We start from the raw sequence: 20,262 nt of genomic DNA, 5'->3' as shown, positions 1-20,262 counted from the left end.
AAGAATAAATTAATAGTAAAAAATTAAAAAAAAAGAAAATCAAAGTAGGGTTTCAAATTATTATTTTTCTCATGACATTGCAAATTTAATGTAATTTAAATGATGAACATTTCAATTTTTTCAGTTGCCATTGTTTTTAGAAAGCCAGTGACTGAATTTAGCCATCAGTTCACTTCCCAGGCTTAATTTTCTTCATATTAAGGATCTCTATTTCTATATCTGACTCTGTATCTCTCTCTCTCTCTTTCTCTCTGCAATGCTTATGACTTATGACTGTGTGTGTTGGATAAAAGCTTTAGTGAGAATTTGAGATTCTAAGGAAAGCTAAATTAGGGATTTCAAACCTCTGACTAGAATTTTTGAAATTATTTTAGTTAGTTCGTAGGAGAGGCATGTCATACATTTGGAAGTTAGGTTTCAGAATCCTCTATGGTGAGTTCCATACATCAAACTCAAATGTTCTCAGATTCATATGTCAATTACTTGGTGCTGAGCAAATTCACTGACCTAAGATATTATTTTAAAAAATAAATAGTTATCATTGTGGCTCATTGAATATTATAGAGTCCTTTCAAGATATGTGTTTATTAAATAATGTCTTGTATATTATGAGATAATTTGTAACCACTAGTTTTCTAAACCAGTAATTCTTAATTTTTTCTAAATCATATTCTTATTCTTCCAGATCTCTCTCTCTCTCTCTCTCTCTCTCTCTCTCTCTCTCTCTCTCTCTCTCTCTCTCTCTCTCTCTCTCTCTCTCTCTCTCTCTCTCTCTCTCTCTCTCTCTCTCTCTCTCTCTCTCTCTCTGTGTGTGTGTGTGTGTGTGTGTGTGTGTGTGTACTTGTATATATGTGTAAATTTGTCACAGTAATAATTGTAGAATATATTAGGATTTGGAATAGATTATAGAGAGGTTAGCAGGAATTGGCTGAAGGGAAGAAAAGTTAGGGGAAATTGATGTCATTCTAGTTTAATTAAAAACATAAAACAAGAAAGTGAAAGTTATATATTCAATTACATAAAAGAATCAGTGGGAAAACAATTCTTTATTATACATAATATGTCTTAATTCATATGATAAGTTCATAATTTACCATCCAGGTGTCCTCCAGAAAGAGGGTTTGTTTTCTTGAAAAGGTTTAACTCTTTGCTACTCATGCATACAAAAAAAAATTTAGTAATTTGTTCAGCTAAGCTGAAGACCCCAAGTCCCTACCAGAAATTCTTTGGTTCATCTAGTGTCAAAATCACCCACAAGGTAAAAATCATCATTTTCAAATTAAACCGTTACCTTTTCTTCTGAGTGACCTGCGGATCTTCACTTAGCTAAGTGTATTGTAATCTACTAATAGCTTACCAAGGGAAGAGAGGAGCTTGAGATAAAAATAAAATAAAATAATTAAAATAAGAAGCCAGGAAAAGGAATAGTAGGAAAGAAATTTTAAACTTTCATGGTGGTGCATCCCTTAATTCTAGAACACTGAAGGCAGAGGTAGGCGGTTCTCTTGAGTTTGGAGGCAGCCTGGTCTACAGAGAAGAAAAAGGAAGGACTATATAGAGAAACCTGTCTTGAAAAAAGGCAAAGAAGGAGGAAGAAGAGGAGGAGCAGGAAGAGGAGAGGGTGAGAAAGGGTAAGGGGGAGGAGGAGAAAACATTGGAAACATTAGAATGATGCCTGCTTTCTTACTATTAGTTTGTCTTTAATAAATCTTTCTGCTATAAGTGCTTTGCAGAAAGGAGAAAAGAAAGCAATTTATAGAAGCAATTCCTGTGAACAAATAAGAGAATTTATTTAAATTCTAAGGATGACTCCTATGCATAAGTTATGGGCATTATGCTTTTATATTTATTTAGAGTAATTTTCCACCATTCTTTAGCTAAAAATGATGTAGCATTGCTACTAAATAGAAAATATCAAAATTATTATTTGTTTTCTCACAAATCATAATTCCACCCCATTTATGGAGACTCAATAAATTTGCATGCAAAGTTCTGTAAGAATGTAATAGGAATCCTAACTAATATACTACAGAGAGCAACTGAAGTTAGGAACAACATTATGGCTGTTAAGAAAGAATATATACAATAAGCACAGAAGTCGTGATAAATTTACATGGCTGTTTAATTCTTTCTATATTTTCCCAGAGAAACTTGCTAAATGAAAGTTCAAGCTCCTAAATACTATTTCAAGATAATACAAATATTGATCTTAATTAAATAAGCCTTCAAATAAATTATAATATTGTGTCTAGTACTTAATAGTTGGCTTGTCTTCACAAGAGTTACACATGATATTAATTCTTATATTTTATCCAGAAACATTGTAACTAAAGATTTCTTATTGTGTATAAAACTAGAGACTTCACTTAAACTATGAATTTTCATTTATTTATTTATTTATTTATTTATTAAATATACAAAATATTTCTGCAAAATAAAATCCGTCATTGGAAACATAAACTGTCTGTATCTGAGAACTTGTAACTCCTGAAGTTCTAATGAACCTCTGTGATACATTTGTGCTGTGCAAGTGAGAGTAGCAAGAGGGTAGGAAATGCTTTTCTGGTTTGTTGTTGTTGTTATTGTTGTTGTTATTGTTTTACAATGGCAGCCATTGTTCGATAAGAACTCAAACTTTTATTAGGCTAATGTGTTTTATTAAAAGGAATTATAGGTATGATGCACAAGCTCTTTTATGTTAATTCATTTTGAACACTTAATAACTTACTCCTTAAAGAATTAATTACTTTTATATTTATTTAATTGTGTCATTTACTTTATAACTTAGTTTCCTTTTACATGGAGAAAAAATTTATCATATAGAACAGAATACGAACAAATTTGAAGTGATACAATAATATTTTTTATATTTCTCACTTTTATACATGCATACAATAAAGGGGGCTAAATAGAAGAAAGAAAATGAAACGGAGGGAAAGTAGTGATCTGAAGTAGAGTAAGAAAGAAAAAATTGTTAGGAGCAGGAATCCTGGGGCCCAACAGAAGTTAGTGCAATAAAGTCAAAGCTCCCTTAAATATTTCTTACAGAGGACTTGTTTATGATTCATAGCCTTACCACTTAAGTCTGAAAATAAAAATGAGTTTTGGTACTTAATAAATTCCCAGGGTTTGGGGAAGAAGAAGGACCACAAAAGTAACCCCACTACCAACAAAAAGAAATGAGCTGCATGGGAAGGCGTTATGGTGATGCTCCCCCTTGCGCTATACCACTAGGTTCTACTGAAGATGCTACAGGTCCTCAGTACTCATGCAGGTACTGCTATGAAGACTGGGCGGACAATGTTGGCAACCACAATATACATCAACTCTTGAAGCCTCCTCCCTGCTCATCATCCTATAGAACACGAAGTTCTATACGCATAGCCTAAAATTATATCACATTTTCCAAGTTGTACCCATTTTCTCCAACCTTTTGGTGCCTATATAATACTTATCTCACCATGTATTTTTTTTACACTAACTGATATGCTTAATCACTATTAGCATTCGATGTCTGAATCTAAGAAATTTACATAAAATAATGTTTATAGAGATTTTATTTTGATGTTTTTGTAAATTTTACAAACGGATATTTACATCAATTCCATTCCCTCATTCCATATTCCTAACTCACACTTCTGTTTTCTGTGCAATAGGAGCAAGGGCTACCAGATACTTATTGAATATATGCAGTAAGAAGGACGTGTTCCCCAATCCAAATAAAAAGTTCTAACTTTGTATTCTATCAGATTCTCAAACCTAAAACTTTTACTTTTTTAATGTGAAAAAAAATACTTTTGAATAAGTTATTTATTTGACATGAAAAGACTTAGCGGGGCTTTTGGCTCCTCAAAAAGAAAGCTTTTTAAAAGTGTGACATCGCTAATTTCCCTAACAGGAACATCAATCCCAGTAGTTGACATAATGACAAGGAAAATGCCCTGTAGACATAAGAATAACAGAAAAACATATTTTGAATAGCAAACTACTTAATATTATATTTCTTATGTGTGTGTTTGTGTGTGTGTGTGTGTGTGTGTGTGTGTGTGTGTGGTGTATGCATGTCTGTATGTCTGTGTGTCTGTGGTCTGCATGCACACTGTGTGAGTGTGTGTCTTGATGTATATATACCATAATGAACATGTGTGTGACAAAATACAATATCAGGTCGTCTTCTTGGTCTTCCCTGTTGTTTTACAGTTTATTCACCATCTAATATACTGGGCAACAAGCCTATGAACTCACAAAAATGCTGCTTTCTCTCCACCCCATATAGTGATTATAAATCAGAGTTTATGACATTCACAAACCTGTCTGGAGATCCATACACAGCTTCTCATACTTGGGAAGCAAGTCTTTGCCCACTGAGCTATCTTCATGGCCCCAAAGGTTTGTATTTCCAAGACAGCTCACAAGATATCTGCTGCCTCATAGAGAGGGCTCTGTAATGCTCTGGTCCTGTGTCAGAAGAGTATGAACACACGATAGAATTTCACTTCCACATTTCAAAGAGGAATGATTCCTTAGATATAATTAAGTTTCCTAATTAACTGGTATAATTTAATCTAAATTAAAATTATTTTTGGTAGGACAATTTTGAAGTGATTTTAGAAGTCAGAAAATATTTCTAAAGATCAGTACAGCAGGAAAACTTAGTGGTTTGAGAATAAAATTATTGGTTTCTGGAGATCATGAAGCATAAGATGGCCAATATCCCTTTAAAAGGTAAGAAAAATCAATTACATCCTTGTCAGAAACAAAATTAATCAATGAATTTAGAAAATTATCCTGACTTTCAAGTTAGGTCAGATTTCTAGGGCTAGGAATTGCCTGAAGCCCTCAGCAGAAAACCATTCAGTATATCCCTGTTTTCTTAAACATGGAATGTCTAATGTTCATAGTAAGTAGTACTCATTTCAATTGACTTATTGACATAACAGTTGACATAACAGTGTTGTGTGGCATACTTCAGGAGATGTGAAAAAATGTTTCTTAGCTCTAAAGAGGGAACCTATGACTGACCAAATTAAGGATCCCCGCAAATTCTACAGGGTCAGGCAAAGACTTTGACTGGATTAGTAACAGAAATATGAGTGAGGGATTACTTCCAGGAACAGAAATGAATCTGAGACAGCTGCATGACCTAAGTCCACCTTAGCTTGTGTGAATCCTCATGAAAACTGGAAATGTGAAAGGCACTGCAGATGCAACACAGTTTATTGTGTTGGAGTGTCCCTTCCATAGGGCTGAGTTGGGCAGAGCCTCTTCTGGGCAGTGGTGCCCATCTGTGTCTGAGAATTCCTTGCAGCTTACATATATTTGAGGATGGAGACATTAAATTGTTTAGTTCCTGAATTTAAGGAACTTCCATGCAGGATGGAATGTGGTACTACCTTCAGCACATCCTACTTTTTCACCTCCCTGTGAACAGCTGGTGTTTTGAGTTTTCCTGCAAGAGAGAAGGTTTTATTCTTGGATGAGACAGCTATACTATACAGTAGATAAAAAGATAGTAGAACATAAAAGGGATAGTTATCAAACTAAGTTATAATACCAGTGCTGAACTGTCCTTGAAGTCATATAAAATAATGATGCTATAGATAATTGTGGTTCTGCGTTGTTCCTGGCGTTGTTGGCCATTGTTGGAACAAGGAACATGGGGCCAGAAATGATGAACTGGGTGTCTATGACCAGCTTCAGGAAGGCTGATCAATTTTATTCAGGGTGAACGGGGGCTCTATAGAACTTTCAAGAGGGGCTAGGGATATCTAGGGTTGGGAAAGCATCATTGGCTGAAGGATTAATGTCTGAGACGCTTCATTAACATGAAGCAGCATCCAAGGAATCCCAGGTGCTTGCTGAATAGATTCTTATAGGTAGAAGAGAGTTGGGCCTATAATTTCCCTAAAGACTCCGTGACATTCTTCAAGTAGAGAATGTGGGGCCAGGGATTCCTCCAGGCAGAGAAGAGGAAGCCTCACCTACAAAGGGAGTTCTTCATTGTGCACCAAGCTCAGAGCTTTCTGGTAATGGCAGACTATAACCTTGGCCCTAGGGTTTCCTTGTGTGGCAGCCCACTGCCTTAGGTGTGGATATGGCCTTTGCAGCAGCCCCCTCTTACCAGATCAAAGTTATAGTAGTTCACCCCTAAGCCACCATGCCCTATCCCCAAGTTATTGTGGTCTGCTGCTTCCCTCAAGCAAGAGTGATCCATGCTTCCAACAGCACTGCAGCTCACTGGCTCACTGCTGTGGTGGTCCAATTCACCAGTGCTCCCTGCCTCCCCCGACACACACACACACACACACACACACACACACACACACGCACATGCACACACACACATACACACACAAGCTATATCTAGCTCTTGGGCATCAGGCTCAAGGTGTCTAAATTTCAGCTGCGTTTTTGCATAGCTAAAAACAACAAGAAATTATACAAAAACATTGGAGTTATCTGCTCTTACCCTTAGGTGAATTGCAATGTTTTACACATATTTTTCTTTCAGAAAACACACTTCTGCACTAAGAAAGTCTCAGCATGGACAGAAGAATAGTAAATGCAAACCTTTTGGCCTAGTCCATAAGCTTCTTTGCTAAACAAGCCTAATAAGCAAGGGAACATGAGGTTATCAGAGCTCATCCACATCCTGTCACTGGGGATGCTTCTCCTGGAACAATCGCATATCAAGTAACCCCAAACTTTCAACTCACAAGCTCCACTACAGAAATTCCCTGCACATATTGCATATTGCTGATCCCTCTGAACTACCCTCTCTTCTGCTTCTCACTCTACTGTTAGGTGTGAGTGAGGAGTAAGGAGTGTATATGTGTGTTTATATATATATATACACACACACATATATATGTAAATTTTAAAATAATTAATAAAATATTACATTAAAAGAACCCAGGTGAGAATTTAACTAATAACCCTAAAAATGATATTTCACTTTTGGTTTTTTCCCATTTTCTGCCAGTGATTTTTTCACTATGAAATATGAGTTAGCACATTTGTAAAACATATTCTGGGAATATATTCTATTGGCATTCCTCTTGGAAATTCAAGACTGGAAAGTGAAAGTGCTGTAGTAAAAAGACACCATAGAACATATCTGAAATGAAAAACCATATGTTAGTGGACATGACAACCACAGACCTATGTGATATTTGCCTAGTGGATAAGGACATGAGCCAAATTTATTGGTAGTTGGGGTACATAATGGTGGGAGAGTGTTTAAGAATGCCTGCAGGACTTGGAATATTAAACTCCTTTGGATTAAGATATGATGATGCCAGGCAAGATAATAGTTCCCCATAATATCAACTTTCTAATTTCCGAATATATAAATTTATGACTCTAGATAACGAAAGAAAATGATGGCTAAAAATATCATGAAATCTGGTAAACATGTGAATAATATGGGCAGTCTTCAGTTTTGTATCTTTTTAACATGAATTATTCAATATAAAATACAACAAATGAAAAATGATTTTCACCTTCTATTGCCATAAAGATAAAATTAGTTAAATTTCATTAAAATAATAAAATATAGATTGATAAAAGTTTAATACAAAGAGACACACAGTCTTACCAAGAGAGGCAGAAAAGAATGGCCTGTGGCTTTTCTCTCTTGCTCATAAAAAAGGAACAAATATTTGATGATATGGGAGGATTTGTTGCTGCAGGATATTTGATGCCATTGAGAAACCCATGCTTGTGAACTGTAAAACTTGTTTATAGTTGTGGAGTGGTTCAGCCCTAGCATACGCTTTTAATCCAAGAACTTTGTTTATTGTAAACAATATTTGTGGTGTGCTCAGCCCTGGCATACATCTTTAACAAGAGCTTTCTGTCACAGGATTAAATAAAGTTAACCCTAGGTCAAGAGGCAGAAGTAAGCAATTGACAGGGATTAAGCAGAAAGGATGGATTTTCTTTTTTTAAATATATTTTATTAATTTATTCATATTACATCTCAATTGTAATCTCATCCCTTGTGTCCTCCCATTACTTCCTCCCTCCCATTTTCCCCTTATTCCCCTCCCCTATGACTGTGACTGAGGGGGACTTCCTCCCCCTGTGTATGCTCATAGGGAATCAAGTCTCTTCTTGGTAGCCTGGAGAGATGGCTCAGCTGTTAAAGGCTAGGCTCACAACCAAAAATGAAAGGATGGATTTTCAGTTGAGGGTATTTAAGACAACTTAGAGGTAAAGACTGAGATTTTGCTTTCGTTTTTTTGTTTTTTTGGGTTTTTTCATTTCATTATTATTTTTCTTTCTTTCCAACCACTTGGTTAGTTTATTTTCAAAGTTTTTTCATTGCTTAGCCTCTACTGAATATTGTCTGATTTATAGCTATAGTATTAGTTAAAATTTTATTTTTGTTAAATTCCAATAAGTACATATTCACAATAAAGTATTTTAAGTGGAGCCTAGTCATTTCATCCTTTCCTTTGTTTTACTGTGGTAGCTTTTTTTAAAAAATGGAAAGGGATAAAATGGATAAAATGGGTACATAACAAGACATTATTTATCTATATTTTTGATAGATGTACCACATGGGTCCTAATTACTACCTAAAATTTTATTTGTGGTAAAATAAAAACCTGTTATAGCCTAAGAAATTCGAAATGAGATAGAAAAATATATTGTCACGGCAAAACCTGCACTTGATTGCAAATGCTTATTTAAATACATGTTCCAACCTCCCCCCTACATCCACAACCAGCATGGGAGTTAACGATAAAAACAAGGAAAATTATTTTAAGCAAATCATCTCTGAGCAACTCACAGAGGCCAATGAAACTAAACACTTTTAACTCAAGGTTCATATGTATAAGATATGTTGGATAAAAGAGGTAATCAAGACTCAAATCAAACTACTCTTTATACAGAGGCATAATAGGCAACATTGTGGTCCAGACAGTCTCCTCAGGACCCATGTAGGCAGTGATTAAAAAGTAGGTTCTGAACTCTGAAGCCGATATTGTATAAATATATTTACAAAGAAAAACTCATAATGGTATGTAAGGTTCTAGATTCATTGAGAAAAATTAGGTATTCTTATAACTTATTTATTTTTAATTTATTCACTTTACATCCTGATTGTAGCCCCCTCCCTTGTCTCCTGCTGGTCCCACTCCCCTCCGGACTGCCCCTCCCCCTCTCTTAGTCCTCAGAAAGGGGAGCCCTCTTTTCCTATAATCTTATTGAGTCTCATCTGGGCTGCATCCTCCTCCTCCTCTGTGGTCTGACAAGGTCTCCACTCCTAGAAGAAATGATCAACATGTGGGGACCAGAGTCCATGTCAGAGGCAGTTCCTACTCCTCATATTATGGGTCCCACAAGGAGACTGTCCGGCTTATGGACTACATCTGAGCAGGGGGTCTCACCATCCATATTGCTTGGTTGGTACATCAGTCTCTGTACACCCCTTCCGCAGGCTGTCATTTTGTTCTATTGACCCTTTGCCATACAAAAGATTTTCAAGTTCATGAGGTCCCATTTATTAATTGTTGATCTTAGAGCCTGGGCTATTGGTGTTCTATTCAGGAAGTTTTCTCCTGTGCCAATGAGCTCAAGACTCTTTCCCACTTTTTTTTCTAACAGATTTAGTGTGTCTGTGTTTACATTAAGTTCTTTAATCCACTTGGACTTTAGTTTCGTGCAAGGTGATAAGTGTGGATCTATTGGCATTTTTCTACAGGTAGAAATCCAGTTAGACATGCACCATTTGTTGAAGATGCCATCTTTTTTCCACTGTATGCTTTTAGCTTCTTTCTCAAAAATCAAGTGTTAATAGGTGTGTGGGTTTATGTCTCGGTCCTTGGGTCAGTTTTCATTTATTCACCTGTCTGTTTGTATGCCAGTACCATGGAGGTATTATTACTATCGCTCTATAGTACAGCATGATATCAGGGATGGTGATATCTCCAAAAGATCTTTTATTGTATAGCATTGTCTTGGCTATTCTGCAGTTGAGAATTATTCTTTTTTTATTTTATTTTATTAATTTATTCATATTACATCTCAATGGTTATCCCCTTCCTTGTATTCTCCCATTCCTCCCTCCCTCCCACTTTCTCCTTACTTCCCTCTGCTATGACTGTGACTGAGGGGGGCTTCCTCGCCCTATATATGCTCATAGGGTATCAAGTCTCTTCTTGGTAGCCTGCTACCCTTCCTCTGAGTGCCACCAGGTCTCCCTATTCAGCGGACGTGGTCAAATATGAGGCACCAGAGTACGTGTGAAAATCAGACTCCACTCTCCTCTCAACGGTGGAGAATGTCCTGTCCATTGACTAGATCTGAGTAGGGGTTTGAAGTTTACGGCCTGTATTGTCCTTGGCTGGTGCCATAGTTTGAGGTCCCGCTCAAACTATGGCACCAGCCGAGAATTATTATTTCATAGTCTATAAAGGATTGTGTTGGCGTTTTGACGGGAATTGTATTGAATCTGTAGATTGCTTTTGGTAAGATGACCATTTTTGCTGTGTTAATCCTACTGATCCTTGAACTGAAAGAAAAAACCACATGATCATTTTCTTAGATGCTGAAAGAGCATTTGACAAAATCCAACATCCACTCATGTTAAAAGTCTTGGAGAGATCGAGCATACAAGGCATATACCTAAACATAGCAATGGCAATATATGGCAAAACTATAGCCAACATCAAACTAAATGGATAGAAACTTAAATCAATTCCACTGAAATCAGGGACATGACAAGCATGTCTACTTTCTCCTTATATCTTCAATATAGTGCATGAAGCACTAGCTAGAGCAATAAGAAAACTAAGGAGGTCAAGTGGACAGAAACTGGAAAGGAAGAAGCCAAAGTATCTTTATTCACCAATGATATGTTAGTAAGTATAAGTGAACCCAAAACTTCTATCAAGGAGCTCCTACAGCTTATAAACATCTTCAGCAACATGGCTGGATACATAATCAACTAAAAAATGATTAGACATCCTTTATACAAAAGAAAAACAGACTAAGAAAGAAATTATGGAAGCTACACTCTTCTTAATAGCCACAAAAAGTGAAAGACTTTTATGAAAAACAGTCCAATCCCTGAAGAAAGAAGTTGAAGAAGGTATCAGAAAATGGAAAAATGAGATATTCTTAAACCAAGTTCTTAAATAATTATCAGCTGAGGAATAACAAATACTTCTTGACTGAGCTTATTTTAAATCAGGCAACAGGAAGGAAGAAAAATATCTAAAGGTAAATAAGTTCTTTGAAATCTAGAATAAGCAATTGTGTTCTTTATGAGTTACATAGTTAACATAAAGGTTTTTAGTTTGTTTTGAAGAGTTATTATTTAACAGTTGTTGAAACTTTGTCTGGTGGAAATTCCTTTATTATTATTGCATAAATATTATTGAAGACCACCTAAATAGGAAAGACTTCCTTGTTTTTTGTTTTAGAACTTTAGAAAATTGAAACAGCCTTGGAGCAAGTTGGTTAGAATAATGTCCAATGGCATTCTAATTCCTGCTAGTCGGTATAATGTAAAAATGTATCATTCAGAATTATTTTTGGTCCATTATTAATAGTATGAGCATTATTTTTGTTAATGTTATATTGAGAGTGAATATATAATTAAATGTATAAATAAAAGTAGAATTGGCTGGAGAGATGGTTCAGCGCTTAAGAGCACTGACTGTTCTTCCAGAGGTAATGAGTTCAACTCCCAGTAACCACGTGGTGGCTCACAACCATCTATGATGTGATCTGATGCCTTCTTCTGGCCTGCAGGTGTACATACAGGCAGAACATTGTATACATAACAACAAATAGATAAATAAATAAATAAAAATTTTAAAAGAGAGTAGAATGATCAGTCATACTTAGCACCAGTGACTAAGCAGTAATTTCTTTGTCCAAGTTTGTTATCATTTTGGAATCAGGAGACGAGTTGCTTCTTATTCATGGCCCTTAACTCTTTATAGCTTATTTGTAAGATTAGGAAACAATTATTGTGAATGGACTAGCTACAATTAATTCAATTTTCTGCCATGAACTTGTTTTAGAAATGAACTTTATTTTCTTCACATTAAAAATTCTTCATAAATCCAAAATGTTTGGTGATTGATGGACTATACTGGATAACTTTGAGAACCAAAACATTCATAGAGAATTTGGTACATTTAAGATAAATTTGAGCTCAACCATGTTCTCGCCACTATGAGAACTAGACCTGTTGTTGCCCATCACCTGAGATCTGCAAGTTGCCAGTTACACAAGCACCCATTTGGACCTTGTCAATCTGAGAGAGCAGCAATGGCATCAAAATGGAAAGCTACTGCATCTTGCTATTCTCACCCAGTATATGCAAGATACCGGCGACATTATCATCCATGCAATGGTTTGAATGCGAAGCCACCAGAATGCCTACAGAAAGTCCATAGATTTCCTATTTATTTTGTTTATTTTTAAATTTTATTTTATTAATTTATTCATATGACATCTCAATGGTTATCCCATCCCTTGTATCTTCCCATTCCTCCCTCCCTCCAATTTTCCCCTTACTCCCCTCCCCTATAACTGTGACTGAGGGGGACTTCCTCGCCCTGTATATGCTCATAGGGTATCAAGTCTCTTCTTGGTAGCCTGCTATCCTTCCTCTGAGTGCCACCAGGTCTCCCCATCCAGAGAAGTGGTCAAATATGAGGCACCAGAGTACATGTGAAAGTCAGACCCTACTCTCCACTCAACTGTGGAGAATGTCCTGTCCATTGGCTAGATCTGGGTAGGGTTTGAAGTTTACTGCCTGTATTGGCCCTACCTGGTGCCATAGTTTGAGCGGGTTTGGAAATCTATCTGGTGCTATCTCAGAAAACTGGGAGTAGGGCTTCCTCAAGACCCAGCTATTTCGCTCCTTGGAATATACTCAGAAGATGCTCCAGCACACAAGAAACTTTGCTCAACCATGTTCATAGCAGCCTTATTCATAATAGCCAGATCATGGAAACAGCCTAATTGTCCCTCAGTACAAGAATGAATAAAGAAACTGTGGAACATTTACACTATGGAATACTACTCAGCTATTAAAAACAAGGAATTCCTGAAATTTGTGGACAAATGGATTGAACTAGAAATGATCATAATGAGTGAGTTAACCCAGAAACAGAAAGACTCAAATGGTATATACTCACTTATATCTGCATACTAGCCCAAGGGGCATGTCCCACGAAAGTCTTCACTTACCAGATTTCCTATTTTAATTCCCCATGCTTCTCCCTTCATGGAGCTCTTTCCTGGAACTCTGTTGCTTATGTTGTTGGTCATCTTTGGGACTTTCAAGGCCTGGCAGGAGTCTTCCGACAGTGCTTCCTATCTCAAAAGCACTGGGCAGCCTCCATATGACTGTAGTAGGACCCAGGCATCCTCAAGAGAAGAAGAAACGCTGTGTGAAGAGGAAGAGCTGGAGTCCGATTCAGATGACGAAGTAGAATGCGACCTGAGCACTATGGAAATCACTAAAGAGCTCCTCCAATACTTTGCCAAGACCGACAAGCATAGAGAAGAGAAGTAGCAACAGCAGCTGGACGCGGAGCACCTAGATAAGCTCGTGAAAGCCAACCATAGCCTGTACTACAACCGCCACTGGACAGTGGAACCTCCATCTGAGAAGCCTGGGGAGTGGTGCCAAACCAAGATGAAGCGCTTGTATCTGGACAGTGCTCCCAACATGTTGGCCATGGAGGCTGCTGTGCACCTGAGCTTTCACAAGTACTGTGACAGCAAGCAGCAAAAGCGCTGGCCTGTCATTCATCCCCCTGAAGTTCTGAGCCCTGAACACAGGGACCCTAATGAGCACAGTCTCGACCTTCTAGCCTCTCTTCCTCTTCATCTCTCCTGGTATTTTTTTTTTTTCAGAGAAAGAGGCCTGTATACCACCATGGTGGATTCAGTTTATTAGCCATTTAGCAGGAGGTATACTGTTGCCAACACAAGAATGTTCACTGACATAGAGTGATAATCCTGCACATTGCACCGGCTCTTGGTTTTCTTTTTAGCAGAGTCCAGTATATTGGAATTACTGCCTAGTGATACTGCCTGGTGTTTCACATTTTGAATTTCCTTCCTGAATGTCATAAAAGGCTTAAGCTACATGTCATTTATTCTTTACTTTCCTTTGAGACCAGTTCTCTTATAGCCCAAGCTAGCCACAAACTCCTAAATCCTCCTGTTTCCTCCTCCCAAATGCTAGCTCCCAGGAGTACACCCCACACTGGGCTTCTATCCACATATGCTCTCTGAAAATGATGCCAGTGTACAATACTACAAGTGTCAGTTGTCACTCAGCTAGCTATCATGCTGCATGCTCTATAAAAGACCTGAGAGTAAATAATTTTGGCTTGGCAGGCCACGGTGTCTATGTCATACTGCCTAACCCTGTCTTTATAGCATAAAAACAGCCACAGATACTGAGTAGACAAATGGATGTGACTGTGTTCCAATAAAACTTCATTTGTAAAAATAAACAAATAAATACATTTGAGTAATATAAACTGATAAAGAACATTTCACATTCATTATAATTTAAGACAGTATATTTACATATAAAACAATAATTAAATATTTAAACTAAATTAATAACTGCATATAAATGTATCATTCATTGTGGTATGTAACATTGGCTATTTCTAGTCTGATTTGTCTCCTATTTACCCAAGAAGAACATTAATTCTCTAAATTCTTTAAACTATAGGTCTTATATAACTTTACCTTTAAAACAATGCTTGTTCATTTTTCACTCTGAACAAGTTTAAAGATAGATTGAAGAGGAATGAATTCCTTGCACCAGGACTCAGAGTATTCCCTACGCTGAAATATAAAATCACATTTCCCCTTAAATAGGGTACATTCTGTTTCCTTTGTAACCGTAACATCTACCAACATTTAGAAACTGGCCTGTTAGCCTTATGACACAGAACCACGCAGGCCCAGCGTGAGTAAATCTAAGAAACAACACAGAAACAACACAAGAATTAACGTCCCATTGCAAGGGGTTGCTCAGGAAGTACTCCACTTGCTTCAGCCCTTCCGCCATGATGTGCCTCAGTCTCTCTGCTGCTCCATCCTCACCCTCACTGCTCCTAGAGCCATCACCTGCACTCTCCAGCCTCTTACGGTGTCCAGCTCCTGCAGGAGGTCTGGTAGGCACACGTGGTCCTACTCTCATGCTCTTTGCTTCTTGGCCCTTTGCCCTTAGGACTCCCAAATGCCCTGTCCTCAGCCTTCCTGCCACATTCAGGCAGCTACAGGAAGACTTTCATGTGCCTACTGCTAGCTACCCTTTGGTTACTGTAAAGGACTGATAACACTCTGCATGCCTCTTGAGGAATCCCTACAACTCATTCTTTTATCCCTTGTGATGCTCTTGCCTGAGTACCAGCCCCATGACCCCTTTTCCTTTTTATCTCAATTACTTGCTCTTCGGTTCCTTAAGTCTCTAACCATAGGCCATATTGAACTTCTAGCCACAGAGCAAGGCCAGATGTGCTTCTTAACACCTGCTCTTTCCAGTGTCTGCCCCTTAGGCCTTTCCAAGACCCCTCCTACCTCCCTCAGCTAACTCTAAATCTGCTTTTGATTGCCAGTAGGAGTACACACTACTTTGGACATTAGCAAAAAGATTAAATCAAAACCAAAGGAACCCATAATGCCCAGGTCTCACGGCAAAATCTCCCCTCATATAATTAAAAACTCCACATTAATGTTTCATTAGTAAATCTCCAGACACTTGCTTACAAACAATTATACATATGTTCAAAGAATTGAACATATACAGAAATGAACACAGTGACTACAACTGACATATATATTCTGGGGACTGTAGGGAAAGGATTTATTTGGCTTACACTTCCCTATCACGCTTCTTCAATGAAAAAAGTCAGAAGAACTCAATCATTGCACAATCCTAAAGGCAGGAGCTGATGCAGAGGCCTCTGATGGAGGAAGGATGCTTACTAGCTTCCTCCCCATCCCTTGCTCAGCCACCTTTCTTATTTTTTTTTTCCTTTCCTTTCCTTTTCTTTTTCTCTTCTTTACTTTTTTTCTTCTTTTTCTGGGTTTTTTTTTTTTTGTTGTTGATAATTTAGAAATATTTTATTCCAGGGGGTCTTAACTTTGGAATTTTTAAAAATTAATTTTGCCTTTCTTATTTCTTTTACTTTTTTTTATTGATAATAATTTTATATGCTATGTATTGATGATAGTTTTCCTTCTCAATACTCTTTTCAGATATTCCTAATATTCCATCGAATTAGGATCTACTCCTTCTATGTCTCTCCTAAGAAAGAAGACGAGTTTCTAAGGAAAAATAAAATAAAAATTAACACCTCAGAATAAAACAAAACAATAGAGCAAAGAGTCCAAGAAAAGGCTTAAAAAACCAACCAACCAAACAAACAAAAAACAAATACAGATGCAGGGACACAGGCCTTCACACATTCAGGAATCTCATTAAAAATACTAAAAAGAAAGCCACACTACATATACAAAGGACCTGATGCAGACCCTTCTCTGCCCTGTGTTTGCTACTTCATTCTCTGACTTTGTAAGACCTTTGCTCACTTAAAAGGGCCTTGTTCTCCTGGTGTCCTCCATCCCTGATTCTTGCACTTCGTTTTGCCTCCTCTTCTCTGAGTTTCCCTGAGCTCTGAGTGGAGAGATTTGATGTATACTTTTCCGTTTAGAGGTGTGTGCTCCAAGGTATCACCCTCTGCATAATGCCTGGCTGTGTCTCTGTATTTGTACCCTTCTGCTACAGGAAAAACTTCTGTGATACTTGCTGGGGGAGGTACTGTTCTATTAGCAGGGCAGAATATCACTAGAAATCATTTTATTGTTGCTTTCTTATTTTTCGAGACCAGTGGTATTTGTTTTTAACCCTAGGTCTCTGGGCCATCAAATCTGTTTCTTGGTTATGGCTCCCATCATGCTGTGTGGGCCTTAAGTCAATTCAGAGTTTGTTTGGTTACCCACATAGTTTTGTGACACTGTTGCCCTAACACAATTTTCAGGCAGTACAGAATATAGAGCAAAGATTTTTGTGGCAGTTTGGTGTTTACATTTTTCTTTTGTAGTCTGCAGAGTACCTTTTCACATCCTATATCATTGAACATAAGGTGCATGTTCTATGTAGGAAACAGCTTGACATCTCCATGTACAATGAGTTGTATTCAGCAATGGTGACTTGCTCTCAGTTTGTGGAGAACAATCAAGAATCTTAGAAAAAGTCTGGGTTGTTTGGAAACTTACATGGGACCTTCTTTGGCCAACAATTCAATTAGATACACCCCAGTCCTGGTACTGGTAAATGACTCTTGTTAATTAGTGACAATTGATGGTTAGTTCTAATCTTTTTTACTTCATTATTTGGAAAAATGCATTAGAATCACCTTCATATATCTTAGGAAGTTTCCACTGAACTAGTTTTCGATGCTATCCCTCAAATGCTCCTCAATTCCAGCTGTCTCTCTCCTTCTCTCCTTTGATTGTATCTTTGAATAATAACTAAATATTCCTGGTCTCAGTTCTCTAATGCAAAGACACAGACTGACTGGGTAATAAAATAAAATGTATCTTTCTGTTGTCTACAAGAAACTTAACTCTCTTCCCAGGCTTGACACCAACTTGCAATGAAAAGACAAAACATCCCAAGTGTATAGGGGCAGCATAGAAGCAATACTGACATTCTAATAGCTGGCAACATACACATCAAGAAAAGCTAGGCAAGAAAGATAAAGTCACTTTATTCCTATCAAGTAAACAATCCATAAATTAAATTATAAATGTACTATAATTAAAAACATATACCCAGTAAACCCAGGACAACAAAAATATTAAAATAATTACTACTAACATGAATTATAGCCTAACCACAGCACAATAATAGCAGGTGACTTCAACATACTACTAAAACTTAGGGATGTACTATTCTGAACTACAACAAAATAATGAAACAGTGTCTAATTGACACAAAAGTGTAATTATACTTTATAGACAGTTGCAAAACATTTTATTGAAACATTACATAGCACATTTTTTTTCATCAGAAGGCCATGGAATTTGTTCTAAAATAGAATATACATTTGGACAAAAAAAAAATGCTTCAGTAAGTACGGGAACTTGAAATAGCTCCCTACATCTCAGCGTATAAAATCAGAATAAAATTATAAATCATCTGCAAAAAAAATCTGGCACAAAGCAGACAACCTTAATGACATTAAATAAGATACCACCAGAGTATCCCATTAGATAAATTATTAAGTAAATAAAATACTTATAACAAAACATGAAATATCAAAAGCCACGGGTATGAAAGAGGCATTACTAAGAGGTAAATGTATCACTCTAAAATGCCTACTTACAAGATCTCAAATTAATAGTGGCCATAAACCCTGAAACACTGAACAGAACAATATATAGAGAGAGCTACCTAAGAAAGAAATTAATGAAATAAAAATTAAAATCAATAATGGGACTAGTGAAATTAAGCTGGTTCTTTGAAAAGATAAACTATTTTAAAAATTCATTAGACAAACTAATGAAAAGAAAGAGAGAAAATCCAAATAAATACAATTATAGATGAAAAGGTAGCCAAAACAAGAGGTAAAAATGAACTTCAGAAAACAATATTATTATATCTTTAAAATGAATGATCCTCAAAGCTGAAAATTCCCAAATAGACATATGAAATTATTTTATTTTACAATTATTGAAAAGATTCTCCTCTCACACAATATATTCTGGCCACAGTTTTTCCTGCCTTTACTTCTTTGACGTATGAAAATGTAAACTAGGATGATATAAACCACTTACCTAGATTTAAGACAGGCACTTAAAATGAAATAACAACAACAATAATAATCCCCTAATTAACACAAGATCTGATCATGAGGAATTAACTGTAGAATTCTATCCTATCTTTAAAGACTATTGTAAACAAATGCTTTTTTGTGATCATTACCTTTAATGAATAACTTAAATCAATCCTTTTCAAATCATTCTGTGAAATGGAAAATGAGGAAACAATAGCATATTGGAGTATTTCTACTATAATGAGGAACAAGAAAAGGCTGCTTATTCTCTGCATTCCTGCTCAGTAGAGTTCCTGAAGTCCTAAATAAAGCAAAAAGGCAAGAGAAGGAGATAAATATTCCCTACTTGCAAATAATTCTGTATATAAGACATAATTCTGTATATACAAACTGCCTAAGGACTCCATAATAAAACTCTTAGAGCTGATAAACACTATGAGTAATGTAGAAAAAATTAATGTTTCCAAACAGTTACCTTTCTGTCTCCCACAGAATGAGAGAAAATATTTGCACTTATCCATGTGAGAGGATTCATATCTACAATACATAAATTACTCAAAGTAACTAAGCATCAAGAAATGAAATAACAGAAATGGGCAATTTATCTGAATAAAGATTTCTCAAAAGATGACTGCTATATAGCAGACTTCTTTGTATTCTGGTTCTTATACAAATACCCCTTCCATGACATTCCTTGAGGCATACATATAGGAGATATTATCAAGATCTATCCCTATCTCCATAGTCTGTGGATCTTTGCATTGTTTCCACATGCATTTTTCTGTGGAGATCCCTATTTGCTGAAAAGAGCAGGTTTTTGATAAAGGGCAGTAGTTTGCCTCTTCTTTGAGTAAAAGAATAAGATTTAGAATACAAGGAGAAATTATTATCTGCTAGAAAAGTGGCCTTTTTAAGACCATGAGCTAACTAGTTCCCAAAAGCTTGCTAGACTTACAATACTATGGAGTAAAAGAGTTTCTTTTCAAAATTGGGGCGGGGGGGAAGGATCATTGTAAAGGTTCGAGGGATTGTGTGTGTAACTCAAGGGAAGGAAGGAAGGTCGAGAAGTGATGTCATTCCATTTCATAGTAGCTGCTATGGTGATTTAAAGAGATAATTCCACATAAGTCTTGGACGTTTGTGATCCCAAGCCAGTGGCACTTTTTGGCAAATACTAGGTGATATAGCCTTGTTGGAGGTTTTCTGTGTCACTGGCACAAATTGGAAGTTTCAAAGGATCCTGTAATTGACAAATAATAGGATTACCCTATACTAATGTAGATTGAAATTACCACATGTATACCATCTATGTACCCAAGCTCTATTGGATAGCTTCGAACCGTTGGCCACACAGATGGCTTCAGCTTAAACTAAAGTGAGTCATAAACAACAGAATCTGATTCAGGGAAGGGTGCTCATA

The 20,262-nt window shown here is 36.7% G+C and overlaps 1 pseudogene; it reads left to right on the top strand.

Moving 5' to 3' along the window:
* The first annotated feature begins 12,291 nt into the window (after nt 1-12,291).
* LOC127195319 (gem-associated protein 8-like) lies at nt 12,292-17,252 on the top strand (annotated as a pseudogene).
* The last annotated feature ends 3,010 nt before the right edge of the window (nt 17,253-20,262 follow it).

This window comes from Acomys russatus, chromosome 11 (genome assembly GCF_903995435.1).
Source record: "Acomys russatus chromosome 11, mAcoRus1.1, whole genome shotgun sequence".
Classification (NCBI taxonomy): domain Eukaryota; kingdom Metazoa; phylum Chordata; class Mammalia; order Rodentia; family Muridae; genus Acomys; species Acomys russatus.
Note: the sequence above shows the minus strand (reverse complement) of the source record. Positions and strands in the feature narration are given on the sequence as shown.